Raw genomic sequence first — 17862 nt, 5'->3', positions numbered from 1 at the left:
TTAACGTTTAGGTGGAGAGAAAGATCCTATCATTACTTGTTACCACAATTTCCCTTAACTGATTATTATTCAATGATTAAGGATAGGCAGGGCCACCTATAATCTGGTGTCTATTAACTTGTGTCAATTTCAGACTAAACAGTTAAACAGGAATGAGAAGATATTTCTCGGCGTTGACAGATTTTATTTCTAAAATTATCAACAAAACAGTTGAATGCAGCACACATTTATATTTAAGAAAACTAAATGATATTACACATTCTAGAGTTATGAATCACAGATTAACATTTCTAATTGATTTCTCATGAATCACAAACTCCAAACTGTTAAACTTATGTGAACTTCGTCGCAGAGAGGCCTCTCTGGCTTCGGGCTCAGATAACAGCACACGGCACGAGGTCCGTGTGGTTTGGAACAAAGGCAGTCCGGTTCGGCTTTGTCCAAGAACTTCCACTCAGTCGATGCACCTGGAAGTTGGGGTTTCGCGAATGTAGAGTCTTTTCCAAACAGATTTTCCACTGGTTTGAAGGCTCCAAGGTTGTGCACAAAATCTTCTTTGTAAGCAGGGTTCCACCGTAGTTACTTGAAGACAAAGTCTTTGAGGAAAGCAGGGCCCTGTTCGTTCCAAGGGTCAAGTTTCTTAAGACTCAAATAGCTATTTAAGTGACTGACACTTTCGTATTCAGTCGACTTAGTCAATTGTCCAGCTGTAAAACTCCACTGATCAGGTGGGTCTGTGAAGTTATTTATTTAATAAAGTCCTTTAAAATAATTATTCGCTCAATCTCCTTCTCCCAGTTTAACTCTTCTGTTGCCGGCAAAGACTTGGTTGGTTTCTGATTCCGGTTCTGGCAACAGAGCTACAGGTTGAGCTGTGGCAGCGAGATTCTGGTTCAGGTGAGAGAGAGAGAGAGAGAAAGACTGTCCGCTGTTCCTTATAGTCTGTCAGATCAGTAGGTGATTGGTCCCTGAGTTCTTGAGATTGGATTTCGGTTTCAGCCCCAAGTGTCCTATTGGAGGGAGGCTTTATTTATGACTGATGTCAATCCATGCCATCTTTTGGAAATGCCGGTTGGCCTGGGTTCGTAGCTCTATGTCGGGATTTCGGCTCTCATCCACTTCAAAGAGTTTTTATCACCTACAGGCCCCTTTCTCCAGACATCTCATAGCAGAATTCCAAACTATTTGGCCTCTTCTCGGTGCCATCCTCCCCAAAACTGTCACTTTGATGCAAACCAGTTCCAAGCTGATGAGCTAAGGAAATCTGATAACTTTGGGGGGGGAGAGGTCTTCTTTAGATCAGTGCTTCAGCTCAGAGCCCAAATGCTCTTATCAAAATACACCCAACATAACGCTACATATGTATGTATGTATGTATATATGTGTAGAAGGAAAATTAGAAATTATTTTCTTACACCTGTTTTTCTCTCTTGTATACTTAAGAAAGATACGGTCAAGCTAGAAGGTCAGCCCAGAAGATAGTTTGATTTCTGTTTGTTATTTATGATGAGAACCTTGGAGACATTGTCAAACGGTATGACCTACGTGCCTGTTCCCTAAAACCATGTGTTGACCTATGAACTCTGTTCTATAATGATATATGTTCTGCTTAGTTAGCCTTTAAGATAACATTGTAATGACTTTCTAGCATGTATAGATGTATATATGTATGTATATATATATATATATATATATATATATATATATGTATGTATGTATGTCCAATTGCTTTGACAATACAAATGAATTGAATTGAGAGGAAGAGAGAGAGAGAGAGAGAGAGAGAAAGAGAGAGAGAGAGACAGACAGACAGACAGACAGACAGCTCAGCGATGACATCACGAGCCTCTCTCAGCTGACTGCTATGACATCACAGAGCACGTACATTCCGATGCTTGTCGTCTGTCAACCACTCAGTCACTGCTAGCCAGACTGTCCCTAAGACAAAGTGTACAATACTTCAATTATATCTCCTCCAGACTGAAAGAGAGTATTACGAGCTACGATGAAGTTACCCAAGAGACGTATAAAGCTTGCAGCACCTGGTATTTCCAGGAGGTCACCCATCCAAGTACTGTCCAGGACCTGCCCCGTTCAGCTTACGCGATCTGACGAGATCGAGCGCGTTCAGGACGGTGTGGACACAAGCCGAGAGGCCTGGCTGCATGATGTCTCTTAATGGTTGGCGGGTATTGACGGAACTTCCAGCAAAAAAAAAAAAAAAGAAAAACGGAGGGAAAAATATCAGTGCAGCAAAGGATGTTGAAAGTAGCCAGGTACGTGTACAATACTTCAATTATATCTCCTCCAGACAGAAAGAGAGTATTAAGAGCTACGATAAAGTTACCCAGCAGACGTAAAAAGCTGGCAGCACCTGGTATTTCCAGGAGATCTCCCATCCAAGTACTGACCAGGTCCTGCCCCGTTTCGTTTCCGAGATCTGACGAGATCGGGCGCGTTCAGGTCTGTGTGTCCGCAAGCCGAGATGCCTGGTTGCATGATGTCTCTTAAAGGCTGGCGGATATTGATGGAACTTCCAGAAAAAATAAAAAATAAAAAGAAAAATGGCGGGAAAAATATCAGTGCAGCAAAGGGTGTTGAAAGTAGCCGGGTACGTGTACAATTCTTCAATTATATCTCCTCCAGACAGAAATAGAGTATTAAAAGCAACGATGAAGTTACCCAGGAGACGAAAAAGCTTGCAGCACCTGGTATTTCCAGGAGGTCACCCATCCAAGTACTGACGAGGCCCTGCACCGTTTAGCTTCCGAGATGTGATGAGATCGACCGCGTTCAGGACGGTGTGGCCGCAAGCCAAGCAGCCTGGCTGCATGATGTCTCTTAAAGGCTGGAGGGTATTGACGGAACTTCCGGCAAAAAAAAAAAGAAAAAAGAAAAATGGAGGAAAAAATATCAGTGCAGCAAAGGGTGTTGAAAGTAGCCGGGTATGTGTACAATTCTTCAATTATATCTCCTCCAGACTGAAAGAGAGTATTACGAGCTACGATGAAGTTACCCAAGAGACGTATAAAGCTTGCAGCACCTGGTATTTCCAGGAGGTCACCCATCCAAGTACTGACCAGGACCTGCCCCGTTCAGCTTACGCGATCTGACGAGATCGAGCGCGTTCAGGACGGTGCGGACACAAGCCGAGAGGCCTGGTTGCATGATGTCTCTTAATGGTTGGCGGGTATTGACGGAACTTCCAGCAAAAAAAAAAAAAAGAAAAACGGAGGGAAAAATATCAGTGCAGCAAAGGATGTTGAAAGTAGCCAGGTACGTGTACAATACTTCAATTATATCTCCTCCAGACAGAAAGAGAGTATTAAGAGCTACGATATAGTTACCCAGGAGACGTAAAAAGCTTGCAGAACCAGGTATTTCCAGGAGGTCCCACATTCAAGTAATGACCAGGCCCTGCCCCGTTTAGCTTCCGAGATCTGACGAGATGGGGCGCGTTCAGGACGGTGTGGTTGCAAGCCAAGAGGCCTGGCTGTATGATGTCTCTTAAAGGCTGGAGGGTATTGATGGAACTTCCAGCAAAAAAAAAAAAAAAAAGAAAAACGGAGGGAAAAATATCAGTGCAGCAAAGGGTGTTGAAAGTAGCCGGGTACGTGTACAATTCTTCAATTATATCTCCTCCAGACTGAAAGAGAGTATTAAGAGCTACGATGAAGTTACACAGGATACGTAAAAAGCTTGCAGCACCTGGTATTTCCAGGAGGTCACCCATCCAAGTACTAACCAGGCCCTGGCCCGTTTAGTTTCCAAGGTCTGACGAGATCGGGCGCGTTCAGGACGGTGTGGCCGCAAGCCAAGAGGCCTGGCTGCATGATGTCTCTTAAAGGCTGGCGGATATTGACGGAACTTCCAGCAAAAAAATAAAATAAAAAGAAAAATGGAGGGAAAAATATCAGTGCAGCAAAGGGTGTTGAAAGTAGCCTAGTACGTGTACAATTCTTCAATTATATCTCCTGGAGACAGAAAGAGAGTATTAAGAGCTATGATGAAGTTACCCAGGAGACGTAAAAGGCTTGCAGCACCTGGTATTTCTAGGAGGTCTCCCATCCAAGTACTGACCAGGCCCTGCCCCGTTTAGCTTCCGAGATCTGACGAGATTGGGCGCATTCAGGACGGTGTGGCCGCAAGCCGAGAGGCCTGGCTGAATGGTGTCTCTTAAAGGTTGGCGGGTATTGACGGAACTTCCAGCAAAAAAAAAAAAAAAAAAAAAAAAAAAAATGGATGGAAAAATATCAGTGCAGCAAAGGGTGTTGACAGTAGCTGGATACGTGTACAATTCTTCAATTAAATCTCCTGCAGACAGAAAGAGAGAATTAAGAGCTACGATAAAGTTACCCAGGACACGTAAAAGCTTGCAGCACCAGGTATTTCCAGGAGGTCTCCCATCCAAGTACTGACCAGGTCCTGCCCCGTTTAGCTTCCGAGATCTTACGCGATCGGGCGCGTTCAGGACGGTGTGGACGCAAGCCGAGAGGCCTGGCTGCATGATGTCTCTTAAAGGTTGGCGGGTATTGACGGAACTTCCAGCAAAAAAAAAAAAAAAAAAAAAAAAAAAAAAAAAGAAAAATGGATGGAAAAATATCAGTGCAGCAAAGGGTGTTGACAGTAGCTGGGTACGTGTACAATACTTCAATTATATCTCCTCCAGACAGATAGAGAGTATTAAGAGCTACGATAAAGTTACCCAGGAGACGTAAAAGCTAGCAGCACCAGGTACTTCCAGGAGGTCTCACATTCATGTACTGACCAGGTCCTGCCCCGTTTAGCTTCCGAGATCTGACGAGATCGGGCACGTTCAGGATGGTGTGGCCGCAAGCCGAGATGCCTGGCTGCATGATGTCTCTTAAAGGCTGGCGGGTATTGACGGAACTGCCAGCAAAAAAAAAAAAGAAAAATAGAGGGAAATATACCAGTGCAGCAAAGGGTGTTGAAAGTAGCCGGGTACGTGTACAATTCTTCAATTATATCTCCTGGAGACAGAAAGAGAGTATTAAGAGCTACGATGAAGTCACCCAGGAGACGTAAAAAGCTTGCAGCACCTGGTATTTCTAGGAGGTCTCCCATCCAAGTACTGACCAGGCCCTGCCCCGTTTAGCTTCCGAGATCTGACGAGATCGGGCGCATTCAGGACGGTGTGGCCACAAGCCGAAAGGCCTGGCTGCATGATGTCTCTTAAAGGTTGGCGGGTATTGACGGAACTACCAGCAAAAAAAAAAAAAAGAAAAATGGATGGAAAAATATCAGTGCAGCAAAGGGTGTTGACAGTAGCTGGGTACGTGTACAATTCTTCAATTAAATCTCCTGCAGACAGAAAGAGAGAATTAAGAGCTACGATAAAGTTACCCAGGAGACGTAAAAGCTTGCAGCACCTGGTATTTCCAGGAGGTCTCACATTCAAGTACTGACCAGGTCCTGCCCCGTTTAGCTTCCGAGATCTGACGATATCATGCGCATTCAGGACGGTGTGGCCGAAAGCCGAGAGGCCCGGCTGCATGATGTCTCTTTAAGGCTGGCGGGTATTGACGGAACTTCCAGCAAAAAAAAAAAGAAAAAAGAAAAATGGAGGGAAAAATATCACAACAGCAAAGGGTTTTGAAAGTAGCCGGGTACGTGTACAATTCTTCAATAATATCTCCTACAGACTGAAAGAGAGTATTAAGAGCTACGATGAAGTTACCCAGGAGACGTAAAAAGCTTGCAGCACCTGGTATTTCTAGGAGGTCTCCCATCCAAGTACTGACCAGACCCTGCCCCGTTCAGCTTCCGAGATCTTACGCGATCGGGCGCATTCAGGACGGTGTGGCCACAAGCCGAAAGGCCTGGCTGCATGATGTCTCTTAAAGGTTGGCGGGTATTGACGGAACTTCCAGCAAAAAAAAAAAAAAAAAAAATAGAAAAATGGAGGGAAAAATATCAGTGCAGGAAAGGGTGTTGAAAGTAGCCGGGTACGTGTACAATTCTTCAATTATATCTCCTGGAGACAGAAAGAGAGTATTAAGAGCTACGATGAAGTTACCCAGGAGACGTAAAAAGCTTGCAGCACCTGGTATTTCTAGGAGGTCTCCCATCCAAGTACTGACCAGGCCCTGCCCCGTTTAGCTTCCGAGATCTGACGAGATCGGGCGCGTTCAGGACGGTGTGGCCACAAGCCGAAAGGCCTGGCTGCATGATGTCTCTTAAAGGTTGGCGGGTATTGACGGAACTTCCAGCAAAAAATAAAAATAAAAAAATAAAAAATAAAAATGGATGGAAAAATATCAGTGCAGCAAAGGGTGTTGACAGTAGCTGGATACGTGTACAATACTTCAATTATATCTCCACCAGACAGAGAGAGAGTATTAAGAGCTACGATAAAGTTACCCAGGAGACGTAAAAGCTTGCAGCACTAGGTATTTCCAGGAGGTCTCACATTCATGTACTGACCAGGTCCTGCCCCGTTTAGCTTCCGAGATCTGACGAGATCGGGCGCGTTCAGGATGGTGTGGCCGCAAGCCGAGATGCCTGGCTACATGATGTCTCTTAAAGGCTGGCGGGTATTGACGGAACTGCCAGCAAAAAAAAAAAGAAAAATACAGGGAAATGTACCAGTGCAGCAAAGGGTGTTGAAAGTAGCCGGGTACGTGTACAATTCTTCAATTATATCTCCTGGAGACAGAAAGAGAGTATTAAGAGCTACGATGAAGTTACCCAGGAGACGTAAAAAGCTTGCAGCACTGGTATTTCTAGGAGGTCTCCCATCCAAGTACTGACCAGACCCTGCCCCGTTCAGCTTCCGAGATCTGACGAGATCGGGCGCATTCAGGACGGTGTGGCCACAAGCCGAAAGGCCTTGCTGCATGATGTCTCTTAAAGGTTGGCGGGTATTGACGGAACTTCCAGCAAAAGAAAAAAAAAAAAAAAATAGAAAAATGGAGGGAAAAATATCAGTGCAGGAAAGGGTGTTGAAAGTAGCCGGGTACGTGTACAATTCTTCAATTATATCTCCTGCAGACTGAGAGAGAGTATTAAGAGCTACGATAAAGTTACCCAGGAGACGTAAAAGCTTGCAGCACCTGGTATTTCCAGGAGGTCTCACATTCAAGTACTGACCAGGTCCTGCCCCGTTTAGCTTCCGAGATCTGACGATATCATGCGCATTCAGGACGGTGTGGCCGAAAGCCGAGAGGCCCGGCTGCATGATGTCTCTTTAAGGCTGGCGGGTATTGACGGAACTTCCAGCAAAAAAAAAAAGAAAAAAGAAAAATGGAGGGAAAAATATCAGTGCAGCAAAGGGTTTTGAAAGTAGCCGGGTACGTGTACAATTCTTCAATAATATCTCCTACAGACTGGAAGAGAGTATTAAGAGCTATGATGAAGTTACCCAGGAGACGTAAAAAGCTTGCAGCACCTGGTATTTCCAGGAGGTCACCCATCCAAGTACTGACCAGGCCCTGCCCCGCTTAGCTTCCGAGATCTGATGAGATCGGGCGTGTTCAGGACGGTGTGGCCGCAAGCCAAGAGGCCTGGCTGCATGATGTCTCTTAAAGGCTGGCGGGTATTGACGGAACTTCCAGCAAAAAATAAAAAATAAATAAATAGAAAAATGGAGGGAAAAATATCAGTGCAGGACAGGGTGTTGAAAGTAGCCGGGTACATGTACAATTCTTCAATTATATCTCCTCCAGACTGAATGAGAGTATTAAGAGCTACGCTGAAGTTACCCAGGAGATGTAAAAAGCTTTCAGCACCTGGTATTTCCAGGAGGTCAACCATCCAATTACTGACCAGGCCCTGCCCAGTTTTTCTTCCGAGATCTGACGAGATCTTGCGTCTTCAGGACGGTGTGGCCTCAAGCCAAGAGGCCTGGCTGCATGATGTCTCTTAAAGGCTGGAGGGTATTGATGGAACTTCCAGCAAGAAACAAAAGAAAAAAGAAAAATGGAGGGAAAAATATCAGTGCAGCAAAGCGTGTTGAAGGTAGCCGGGTACGTGTACAATTCTTCAATTATATCTCCTCCAGACAGATAGAGAGTATTAAGAGCTACGATAAAGTTACCCAGGAGACGTAAAAGCTTGCAGCACCAGGTATTTCCAGGAGGTCTCACATTCAAGTACTGACCAGGTCCTGCCCCGTTTAGCTTCCGAGATCTGACGAGATCGGGCGCGTTCAGGACGGTGTGGCCGCAAGCCGAGATGTCTGGCTGCATGATGTCTCTTAAAGGCTGGCGTGTATTGACGGAATTTCCAGCAAAAAAAAAAAAAAAAAAGAAAAATGGATGGAAAAATATCAGTGCAGGAAAGGGTGTTGAAAGTAGCCGGGTACGTGTACAATTCTTCAAATATATCTCCTCCAGACAGATAGAGAGTATTAAGAGCTACGATAAAGTTACCCAGGAGACGTAAAAGCTTGCAGCACCAGGTATTTCCAGGAGGTCTCACATTCATGTACTGACCAGGTCCTGCCCCGTTTAGCTTCCAAGATCTGACGAGATCGGGCGCATTCAGGACGGTGTGGCCACAAGCCGAAAGGCCTGGCTGCATGATGTCTCTTAAAGGTTGGCGGGTATTGACAGAACTTCCAGCAAAAAAAAAAAAAAAAAAAAAAAAAAGAAAAATGGATGGAAAAATATCAGTGCAGCAAAGGGTGTTGACAGTAGCTGGGTACGTGTACAATTCTTCAATTATATCTCCTCTAGACAGAAAGAAAGAACTAAGAGCTACGATAAAGTTACCCAGGAGACGTAAAATCTTGCAGCACCAGGTATTTCCAGGAGGTCTCCCATCCAAGTACTGACCAGGTCCTGCCCCGTTTAGCTTCCGAGATCTTACGAGATCGGGCGCATTCAGGACGGTGTGGCCACAAGCCGAAAGGCCTGGCTGCATGATGTCTCTTAAAGGTTGGCGGGTATTGACGGAACTTCCAGCAAAAAAAAAAAAGAAAAAAAGAAAAAAGAAAAATGGATGGAAAAATATCAGTGCAGCAAAGGGTGTTGACAGTAGCTGGATACGTGTACAATACTTCAATTATATCTCCTCCAGACAGAGAGAGAGTATTGAGAGCTACGATAAAGTTACCCAGGAGACGTAAAAGCTTGCAGCACTAGGTATTTCCAGGAGGTCTCACTTTCATGTACTGACCAGGTCCTGCCCCGTTTAGCTTCCGAGATCTGACGAGATCGGGCGCGTTCAGGATGGTGTGGCCGCAAGCCGAGATGCCTGGCTGCATGATGTCTCTTAAAGGCTGGCGGGTATTGACGGAACTGCCACCAAAAAAAAAAGGAACAATAGAGGGAAATATACCAGTGCAGCAAAGGGTGTTGAAAGTAGCCGGGTACGTGTACAATTCTTCAATTATATCTCCTGGAGACAGAAAGAGAGTATTAAGAGCTACGATGAAGTTACCCAGGAGACGTAAAAAGCTTGCAGCACCTGGTATTTCTAGGAGGTCTCCCATCCAAGTACTGACCAGGCCCTGCCCCATTTAGCTTCCGAGATCTGACGAGATCGGACGCATTCAGGACGGTGTGGCCGCAAGCCAAGAGGCCTGGCTGCATGATGTCTCTTAAAGGTTGGCGGGTATTGACGGAACTTCCAGCAAAAAAAAAAAAAAAAAAAGAAAAATGGATGGAAAAATATCAGTGCAGCAAATGGTGTTGACAGTAGCTGGGTACGTGTACAATACTTCAATTATATCTCCTCCAGACAGATAGAGAGTATTAAGAGCTACGATAAAGTTACCCAGGAGACGTAAAAGCTTGCAGCACCAGGTATTTCCAGGAGGTCTCACATTCATGTACTGACCAGGTCCTGCCCCGTTTAGCTTCCGAGATCTGACGAGATCGGGCGCGTTCAGGATGGTGTGGCCGCAAGCCGAGATGCCTGGCTGCATGATGTCTCTTAAAGGCTGGCGGGTATTGACGGAATTTCCAGCAAAAAAAAAAAAAAAAAAATAGAAAAATGGAGGGAAAAATATCAGTGCAGGAAAGGGTGTTGAAAGTAGCCGGGTACGTGTACAATTCTTCAATTATGTCTTCTCCAGACAGAAAGAGAGTATTAAGAGCTACGATGAAGTTCCCCAGGAGACGTAAAAAGCTGGCAGCACCTGGTATTTCCAGGAGATCTCCCATCGAAGTACTGACCAGGCCCTGCCCCGTTTAGTTTCCGAGATCTGACGAGATCGGGCGCATTCAGGACTTTGTGTCCGCAAGCCGAGAGGCCTGGCTGCATGATGTCTCTTAAAGGTTGGCGGGTATTGACGGAACTTCCAGCAAAAAAAAAAAAAAGAAAAATGGATGGAAAAATATCAGTGCAGCAAAGGGTGTTGAATGTAGCCGGGTACATGTACAATTCTTCAATTATATCTCCTGCAGACTGAAAGAGAGTATTAAGAGCTACGATGAAGTTACCCAGGAGACGAAAAAGCTAGCAGCACCTGGTATTTCCAGGAGGTCTCCCATCAAAGTACTGACCAGGCCCTGCCCCGTTTAGCTTCCGAGATCTGACGAGATCGGGCGCGTTCAGGCCGGTGTGGCCTCAAGCCAAGAGGCCTGGCTGCATGATGTCTCTTAAAGGCTGGAGGTTATTGACGGAACTTCCAGCAAAATAAAAAAGAAAAAAGAAAAATGGAGGGAAAAATATCAGTGCAGCAAAGGGTGTTGAAAGTAGCCGGGTATGTGTACAATTCTTCAATTATATCTCCTCCAGACAGAAAGAGAGTATTTAGAGCTACGATAAAGTTACCCAGGAGACGAAATAACTTGCAGCACCTGATATCTCCAGGAGGTCACCCATCCAAGTACTGACGAACCCTTGCCCCGTTTAGCTTCCGAGATCTGATGAGATTGGACGCGTTCAGGACGGTGTGGCCGCAAGCCAAGAGGCCTGGCTGCATGATGTCTCTTAAAGGCTGACGGGTATTGACGGAACTTCCAGCAAAAAAAAAATGGATAAAGAAAAATGGAGGGAAAAATATCAGTGCAGCAATGGGTGTTGAAAGTAGCCGGGTACGTGTACAATACTTCAATTATATCTCCTCCAGACAGAAAGAGAGTATTAAGAGCTACGATGAACTCACCTAAAGGATTATTAGGAACACCATACTAATACTGTGTTTGACCCTCTTTCGCCTTCAGAACTGCTTTAATTCTACATGGCATTGATTCAACAAGGTGCTGAAAGCATTCTTTAGAAATGTTGGCCCATATTGATAGGATAGCATCTTGCAGTTGATGGAGATTTGTGGGATGCACATCCAGGGCACGAAGCTCCCGTTCCACCACATCCCAAAGATGCTCTATTGGGTTGAGATCTGGTGACTGTGGGGGCCAGTTTAGTACAGTGAACTCATTGTCATGTTCAAGAAACCAATTTGAAATGATTCGACCTTTGTGACATGGTGCATTATCCTGCTGGAAGTAGCCATCAGAGGATGGGTACATGGTGGTCAAAAAGGGATGGACATGGTCAGAAACAATGCTCAGGTAGGCCGTAGCATTTAAACGATGCCCAATTGGCACTAAGGGGCCTAAAGTGTGCCAAGAAGACATCCCCCACACCATTACACCACCACCACCAGCCTGCACAGTGGTAACAAGACATGATGGATCCATGTTCTCATTCTGTTTACGCCAAATTCTGACTCTACCATCTGAATGTCTCACCTCTTTTTCCTATTTGTAGTGGAGATGAGTGGTACCCGGTGGGGTCTTCTGCTGTTGTAGCCCATCCGCCTCAAGGTTGTACGTGTTGTGGCTTCACAAATGCTTTGCTGCATACCTCGGTTGTAGCGAGTGGTTATTTCAGTCAAAGTTGCTCTTCTATCAGCTTGAATCAGTCGGCCCATTCTCCTCTGACCTCTAGCATCAACAAGGCATTTTCGCCCACAGGACTGCCGCATACTGGATGTTTTTCCCTTTTCACACCATTCTTTGTAAACCCTAGAAATGGTTGTGCGTGAAAATCCCAGTAACTGAGCAGATTGTGAAATACTCAGACCGGCCCGTCTGGCACCAACAACCATGCCACGCTCAAAATTGCTTAAATCACCTTTCATTCCCATTCAGACATTCAGTTTGGAGTTCAGGAGATTGTCTTGACCAGGACCACACCCCTAAATGCATTGAAGCAACTGCCATGTGATTGGTTGATTAGATAATTGCATTAATGAGAAATTCAACAGGTGTTCCTAATAATCCTTTAGGTGAGTGTATATGTATGTATGTTTATGTATGTCCAATTGCTTTGACAATACAAATGAAATGAATTGAGAGAGAGAGAGAGAGAGAGAGGAATATGAGCTCCTAAAAAACATTTGTTTTTATACATAAGCGGATTTAATTTGTGATTTACAAATGAATATATAGCACTATAAACATACACAGAAGACATGGAATAGAAATTCAGAAGAAAAAGTATTCAAAAAATAATAATTTTAAGAGAAACACAAAAAGAAGAAAGCAGAGAGACAGTTCAGGAAGAAAAGTCAGAAAAGAAAAGCTGAAGACAAGAATTGGAGGTAAGAGACAAATAATTAAACAAAAAAATATGTATTAATAAAATAAATAAGCATTCTCAGTAGTTGACTCAGCCAATGAAAATGCAGAGCTCCGATTTGAATAGAGTGACAGTAGGAGAGAGCCCAACTGCCACTGAGACTGATAGAAATCTATCGAACAGCAGTCTGACTGCAGAGCTGCCTTTTGAAATCCGATACCCTGAAGACATTCGCTCTGCACAGGCTAAGAAGGACTACAAACAAGCTGTGATGAGAGCATCTCCTGAGACCCTCATCCTAGACTACACCGGTAAAGGAGAAAACAGGGTCAAGAACAATCTACTGTTCTACACCGCCTTTCACAAAACCCTGTGCCAGACATACCCCAATAACAACAAGAGGGGCATTAGCAGAGGCAGGCAGATCTCAGTGCTGGTAGAGAAAGACACAGACAGTGTGATGCTCACTTTTAATGTATACCACAACGGGACCATCATGGTGCAGGGCAGCGAGAGCAGCCTGGACCAATTAGCTCTCGGCTTCCACACCTCAAAGCAGCAGACTGAGGTAGAGAAACAAGAGCCAGAGCCGGCCACCCTGCAGTCTGCCCCCAGCCACACGGAGCCAGACAGTGCCCCATCTCCCACAGACTGCCCCCCTGTCTCCCCAAAACTCTCCAGCAACATTAAAACACTAAAGGAATGCCTATCAGTGCTGGAGCTGGAGTTTGCGGAGTTCAGGGAGCAGACCTTGAGCACCCTGGCCCAGACCTCCTTGTGCGATCAGCTCCGGGATGAGATGCACAGACTAAAGATGCAGCACAAGGCTGAGATCCATGAGCTGAGAGCAGCAGTGAGAGACCTGGAGGAGCAGAGCCAAACCCTGAGGACGGAGCTGCGCAGAGCGAGGGAGGAGCTGACCAGGACACCCCAGCACAGCCAGCTAAGGAGCCTGCAGAGCCAGCTGGAGGAGCTAAGAGAGGAGCTACACATCACTGGAGCACAGAGACTGCACTGCACTGACCCCACAACACCTCCAACCCCTGACGCACCCACTGATCCACCCACACTCCCCACCACTCCTGACACACCCACTATCACCAGACCTGCCACTAATACACAACCCCCTGAAACGCCACTCCCCCAAAACACACCCGCTGCCCCCACCACTCCCGACGCAAACCCGGAGTGGCAGGTCAACGCAGAGGTGGTCATTCTGAGCGAATCCAATGGGAAGTTCCTGGTTGAGAGGCGCCTCTTCCCTGGGCGAAAAGTGAAAAAGCTTTGGTGCTCCACAGCACAGAGAGCCCTGGAGCTGCTCTCCAAGAGGAGGCTTTGCCAAGTCAAACACATCCTCATCCACACCGGCACTAACGACCTGAGTGCCCGCAGGGGCGATGTGGCCTCAGCCCTGAGACAGGTAGCAACGAAAGCCACAGAGGAATTCCCAACTGCCAAAATTTCCATCTCCACACTGCTGCCCCGCACAGACGTGCCCCTGCACATCATCCAGGCCATCAACGCAGAAGTGTCCCGAAGATGTGCCCTCCTCCCCAACGTCCACCTGGCACACCACTGAGACATCCAGCCACATCACCTGTATGACCACGTCCACCTCAACAAGACGGGTGTGAGGATCATCTCAAAGGTCCTCAAGGACACAACCCTGGGCCGAAACCCCACACACCCCCACCTCGAGACCAGGAGCAAACCCCCCAGCCCCCGGCCACATCCCCAGCCACCGGCTCCACCCCAGCCCCAGCCCCTGAGACCCCGCGGCCCCATTCCCCACCCCCCCATCCCCAGAGGGCCCGTCCAGCACAGCAGAGCGGACAGCCGGGGACCAGCACAGCCACACAGCCACGCAGCAGCGGCTTCCAGAGCCTGGAGGCCCGATGCTGCCCAGCTGGCCCAGATAAGGCAACTCCTCAGTGTCATCTGTACCACACTGCTGAGTTAACTGAGCCTCAACACACATATATATGGTTGTGGAGATGGAGAGTAAGAAAAAATGTGATTTAATTATTCTGATATTTTGATGCAAAGATAAAATCTTTGAGTGATTATTATGTATATCCATATATAATTATTAATAGTAATATAATATCAGTTGTAGACCACAAATTAAACTTTCTTATGTAGAAGAGACAAGTATAATAAAATATATTAACATGTCCTTTAAAATAAGCAGTTGGAATATGCAGGGTTTACGCTCCTCAACTTTTGGAATGAAGAGCACAGGCCCTGAACTGATCAACACTGTAAATAGTTCAGATGTTTTCATTCTTGTAGAGACTTGGTGCTGTGCAGATATGTCTATACACTGGATGGATACAATGGATACAGGGAGCTGATTGTGCCCTCCTATAAAAAACCCAAAGTCAGGTGTGGCAGGGCCTCGTGGGGGATTATCGTGTGGTACAGGGAGGAGCTCCGAGCAGCCCTATGCCCAGTACAGAGAGGAGACACACACCTGTGGATGAAAATCAGAAAAGACACCCTACAAAATAACACAGATATATACCTATGTGCAATTTATATGCCACCCGCAGACTCCCCCTACTATAATGAGGAAGGCTTTCATGAGCTTCAAAACGAAATCTGCCACTTCCAGACCCTGGGCTCTGTACTGCTGTGTGGCGATCTCAATGCCAGGACTGGCAGAGAGATGGACTACATCAATACAGAGGGGAACACACACCTGTTCGGAGACTCCCCGCTGTGCCACACACACACCTCCACACTGACACAGCCACGACAGCGTGGTAAACAAGAGCAGGAAGCAGGTAGTGCGCCTATGTAAAAGCCTGGGTCTATATATCATCAATGGCAGGACCAGGGGGTACTCTCTGGGGAGATTCACATACTGCTCGGCTCTGGGCAGCAGTGTGGTGGACATAACTGACCTGGACCCACAAGCCAACAATGCGTTTATAGTCAGACAACAATCTCCACTATCAGACCACAGCCAAATAACACTTTACCTAAAAAGATCAGCGCAGCCACAAGTCAGAGCCAAACTTCCCACAAAACTGGTCTCCCTGCCACCCAGTTAGAGATGGTCAGAGCCCAGCACAGAGAACTACACAAGAGCCCTGAATAGTGATGAGATTGAAAACATGTTAGACAGATATCAATCCTCACACTATCAAATAAACCAAAACGGAATAAACTCAGCCACCAAAACACTGAATGAAATATTTGAGAGACTGGCTTTAAAATCAAACATTAAAACAATTAAAAACCAAAATATGAAATCGTCTAAAAGAAAAAAAGAACAGTGGTGTGACCAGGAGTGTGAAACTTCTAGGAAACACCTGAGACATCTCTCCAACACTAAACACAGAGAGCCCGACAACCAGGAGGCTCGCCTCAGCTACTGCCAGGCCCTGCGGCACTACAAGCAACTCCTCAGTAAGAAAAAAGACCACTATATGGGCAGAATAAATACCCCAAAAACAAAAAATGAAATACCAATTCAAAATGGAGAAATCTGGAAAACACACTTTGAAAAACTTTACCAAAATGTTGAAAACAATCCAAAGCCAGAACAGGTTAAAATATTAAAAAACCTAAATAAATTGGAAGAAATCATTAAGAATAACCAAAATCCCTTAGATAACCCATTTACAATACAGGAACTAAAACATCAACTCAAAATCCTCAAACCCAGGAAAGCCAGCGGCCCCGACAGCATCAGCCCTGAGATGCTGAAGCACAGCAGCCCGCAGCTGCAGGAGGCTCTGCTCAAACTCTTTAACCTGGTGCTGAGAGCCGGGTGTTTCCCTGAGGTCGGGAATCAAGGATTGATCACCCCGATTTTTAAAAGTGGAGACAAATTAGACCCCAATAACTACTGGGGCAGCTGTGTGAGCAGTAACCTGGGGAAGGTGTTCTGCAGTATCATCAACGCCCAGATACTGGCCTTCCTTACCAAGCACAGTGTCCTGAATAAGAGTCAGATTGGCTTCCTACCAAAACACCGCACAACCGATCATATTTACACTCTACACACCCTCATAAATAAATATACCCAAAACAATAAAGGAAAAATATTTGCCTGTTTTGTAGACTTTAGAAAGGCATTTGACTCAATCTGGCACAAGGGATTATTTTATAAACTTCTACAGAGTGGTGTAGGGGGTAAAGTTTATGACATCATTAAATCAATGTATTCTGAAAACAAATGCGGAGTTCAAATTGGCAACTCAAGAACAGAGTTCTTCACTCAGGGGCGGGGAGTGAGACAGGGCTGCAGTCTGAGTCCAACACTGTTCAACATCTACATCATCGAGTTGGCCACAGTGTTGGAGCAGTCTGACGCCCGCAGCCTAACTCTCCATGACACAGAGATCAAGTTCCTGCTCTACGCAGACGACCTGGTGCTGCTGTCGCCCACAGAGCAGGGGCTTCAGCAGAACCTGGCGCTGCTAGAGCAGTACTGTCAGAAATGGGCCCTGGCAGTCAATCTGGACAAGACCAGAGTTATGGTTTTCCAGAAAAAAGCCCCATCTCAGGGAAACAGGTACCGCTTCACTCTGGGCAGCACTGGATTAGAGCACTGCACCAGATACAACTACCTTGGCCTGACCATCAGTGCGTCAGGGAGCTTCAGCCTGGCTATAAACGCATTAAAAGACAAGGCACGCCGGGCATTTTATGCCATAAAGACACAATTTGGGAAAACAACAATACCAATAACTATTTGGATTAAAATATTAAACTCCATCATCCAACCAATCCTGCTATATGGGAGCGAAGTGTGGGGTCCCCTCATGAACCTCAATAACAGCAATTGGGACAAAAGCCCCATGGAAATATTCCACCTAGAATTTAATAAAAACATCTTACACGTACACAGAAACGCCCCCACGGCTCTGAGGCTCACAGAGCCCGAACACACAATGACCAAAACAACTACAATTGGGAAAATTGACATGTACCTGAAAAGCAAATACACAAAAGATTAGAGACACGAATTAGAATTACAAAACAAATTGGAATGCTACCGGGCCCTGAATAGAAACATTACATTGGCTGAATACTTAAAAATCCAAAATATAAAAGAGAGACAAAATCTAACTAAATACAGGCTCAGTGACCACAGCCTCGCCATTGAAAAAGGCCGCTACAGAAAATTCTGGGTCGCCAGAGAAGAGCGGCTGTGCAGCCAGTGTGACCTAGGGGAGGTCGAAACACAGGCGCATTTCCTGCTGTCCTGCCCTAAATACACAAAAATCAGGGAGACATACTTTAAAATATTAAAAATGCATATCCCTGAGTTCAGCATGATCCCCGATTGCTGCAAACTCCCCGTCCTGCTGGGAGAGGAGGAGCGCACTGCCTTCTTAGCAGCGCAATATGTATCCA

General features: G+C 45.9%; 6 non-coding genes and 21 pseudogenes across 6 annotated transcripts; all 27 read right to left on the bottom strand.

Annotated features, from left to right (window-relative positions):
- Positions 1–2030: 2030 nt before the first annotated feature.
- LOC136768944 (uncharacterized) lies at positions 2031–2149 on the bottom strand (annotated as a pseudogene).
- A 213-nt stretch (positions 2150–2362) lies between these two features.
- Positions 2363–2481, bottom strand: LOC136769002 (uncharacterized; annotated as a pseudogene).
- Positions 2482–2696: 215 nt separating this feature from the next.
- Positions 2697–2815, bottom strand: LOC136768950 (uncharacterized; annotated as a pseudogene).
- A 216-nt stretch (positions 2816–3031) lies between these two features.
- LOC136768985 (uncharacterized) lies at positions 3032–3150 on the bottom strand (annotated as a pseudogene).
- A 212-nt stretch (positions 3151–3362) lies between these two features.
- On the bottom strand, positions 3363–3481 carry LOC136769034 (uncharacterized; annotated as a pseudogene).
- Positions 3482–3696: 215 nt separating this feature from the next.
- LOC136769299 (5S ribosomal RNA) lies at positions 3697–3815 on the bottom strand. Its single transcript, XR_010822254.1, has one exon. It is a non-coding gene; the product is annotated as a 5S ribosomal RNA (ribosomal RNA).
- A 216-nt stretch (positions 3816–4031) lies between these two features.
- On the bottom strand, positions 4032–4150 carry LOC136769254 (5S ribosomal RNA). Its single transcript, XR_010822211.1, has one exon. It is a non-coding gene; the product is annotated as a 5S ribosomal RNA (ribosomal RNA).
- Positions 4151–4370: 220 nt separating this feature from the next.
- On the bottom strand, positions 4371–4489 carry LOC136769397 (uncharacterized; annotated as a pseudogene).
- A 230-nt stretch (positions 4490–4719) lies between these two features.
- On the bottom strand, positions 4720–4838 carry LOC136768877 (uncharacterized; annotated as a pseudogene).
- Positions 4839–5048: 210 nt separating this feature from the next.
- Positions 5049–5167, bottom strand: LOC136768958 (5S ribosomal RNA). The gene has a single exon (XR_010822051.1). It is a non-coding gene; the product is annotated as a 5S ribosomal RNA (ribosomal RNA).
- A 211-nt stretch (positions 5168–5378) lies between these two features.
- LOC136769052 (uncharacterized) lies at positions 5379–5497 on the bottom strand (annotated as a pseudogene).
- A 216-nt stretch (positions 5498–5713) lies between these two features.
- On the bottom strand, positions 5714–5832 carry LOC136769576 (uncharacterized; annotated as a pseudogene).
- Positions 5833–6052: 220 nt separating this feature from the next.
- On the bottom strand, positions 6053–6171 carry LOC136769050 (5S ribosomal RNA). The gene has a single exon (XR_010822065.1). It is a non-coding gene; the product is annotated as a 5S ribosomal RNA (ribosomal RNA).
- Positions 6172–6395: 224 nt separating this feature from the next.
- LOC136769632 (uncharacterized) lies at positions 6396–6514 on the bottom strand (annotated as a pseudogene).
- Positions 6515–6723: 209 nt separating this feature from the next.
- Positions 6724–6841, bottom strand: LOC136769658 (uncharacterized; annotated as a pseudogene).
- Positions 6842–7061: 220 nt separating this feature from the next.
- LOC136769051 (uncharacterized) lies at positions 7062–7180 on the bottom strand (annotated as a pseudogene).
- A 216-nt stretch (positions 7181–7396) lies between these two features.
- LOC136769287 (5S ribosomal RNA) lies at positions 7397–7515 on the bottom strand. Its single transcript, XR_010822242.1, has one exon. It is a non-coding gene; the product is annotated as a 5S ribosomal RNA (ribosomal RNA).
- Positions 7516–7736: 221 nt separating this feature from the next.
- Positions 7737–7855, bottom strand: LOC136769068 (uncharacterized; annotated as a pseudogene).
- Positions 7856–8070: 215 nt separating this feature from the next.
- Positions 8071–8189, bottom strand: LOC136769372 (uncharacterized; annotated as a pseudogene).
- A 215-nt stretch (positions 8190–8404) lies between these two features.
- LOC136769649 (uncharacterized) lies at positions 8405–8523 on the bottom strand (annotated as a pseudogene).
- A 223-nt stretch (positions 8524–8746) lies between these two features.
- On the bottom strand, positions 8747–8865 carry LOC136769335 (uncharacterized; annotated as a pseudogene).
- Positions 8866–9089: 224 nt separating this feature from the next.
- Positions 9090–9208, bottom strand: LOC136768908 (uncharacterized; annotated as a pseudogene).
- Positions 9209–9417: 209 nt separating this feature from the next.
- On the bottom strand, positions 9418–9536 carry LOC136769295 (5S ribosomal RNA). The gene has a single exon (XR_010822250.1). It is a non-coding gene; the product is annotated as a 5S ribosomal RNA (ribosomal RNA).
- Positions 9537–9752: 216 nt separating this feature from the next.
- LOC136769491 (uncharacterized) lies at positions 9753–9871 on the bottom strand (annotated as a pseudogene).
- Positions 9872–10090: 219 nt separating this feature from the next.
- LOC136768998 (uncharacterized) lies at positions 10091–10209 on the bottom strand (annotated as a pseudogene).
- A 211-nt stretch (positions 10210–10420) lies between these two features.
- On the bottom strand, positions 10421–10539 carry LOC136769431 (uncharacterized; annotated as a pseudogene).
- Positions 10540–10754: 215 nt separating this feature from the next.
- On the bottom strand, positions 10755–10873 carry LOC136769070 (uncharacterized; annotated as a pseudogene).
- Positions 10874–17862: the final 6989 nt, after the last annotated feature.

Source organism: Amia ocellicauda, chromosome 14 (genome assembly GCF_036373705.1).
Source record: "Amia ocellicauda isolate fAmiCal2 chromosome 14, fAmiCal2.hap1, whole genome shotgun sequence".
In the NCBI taxonomy this organism is placed as follows: Eukaryota; Metazoa; Chordata; class Actinopteri; order Amiiformes; family Amiidae; genus Amia; species Amia ocellicauda.
This window is presented reverse-complemented; position numbering and strand designations above follow the sequence as displayed.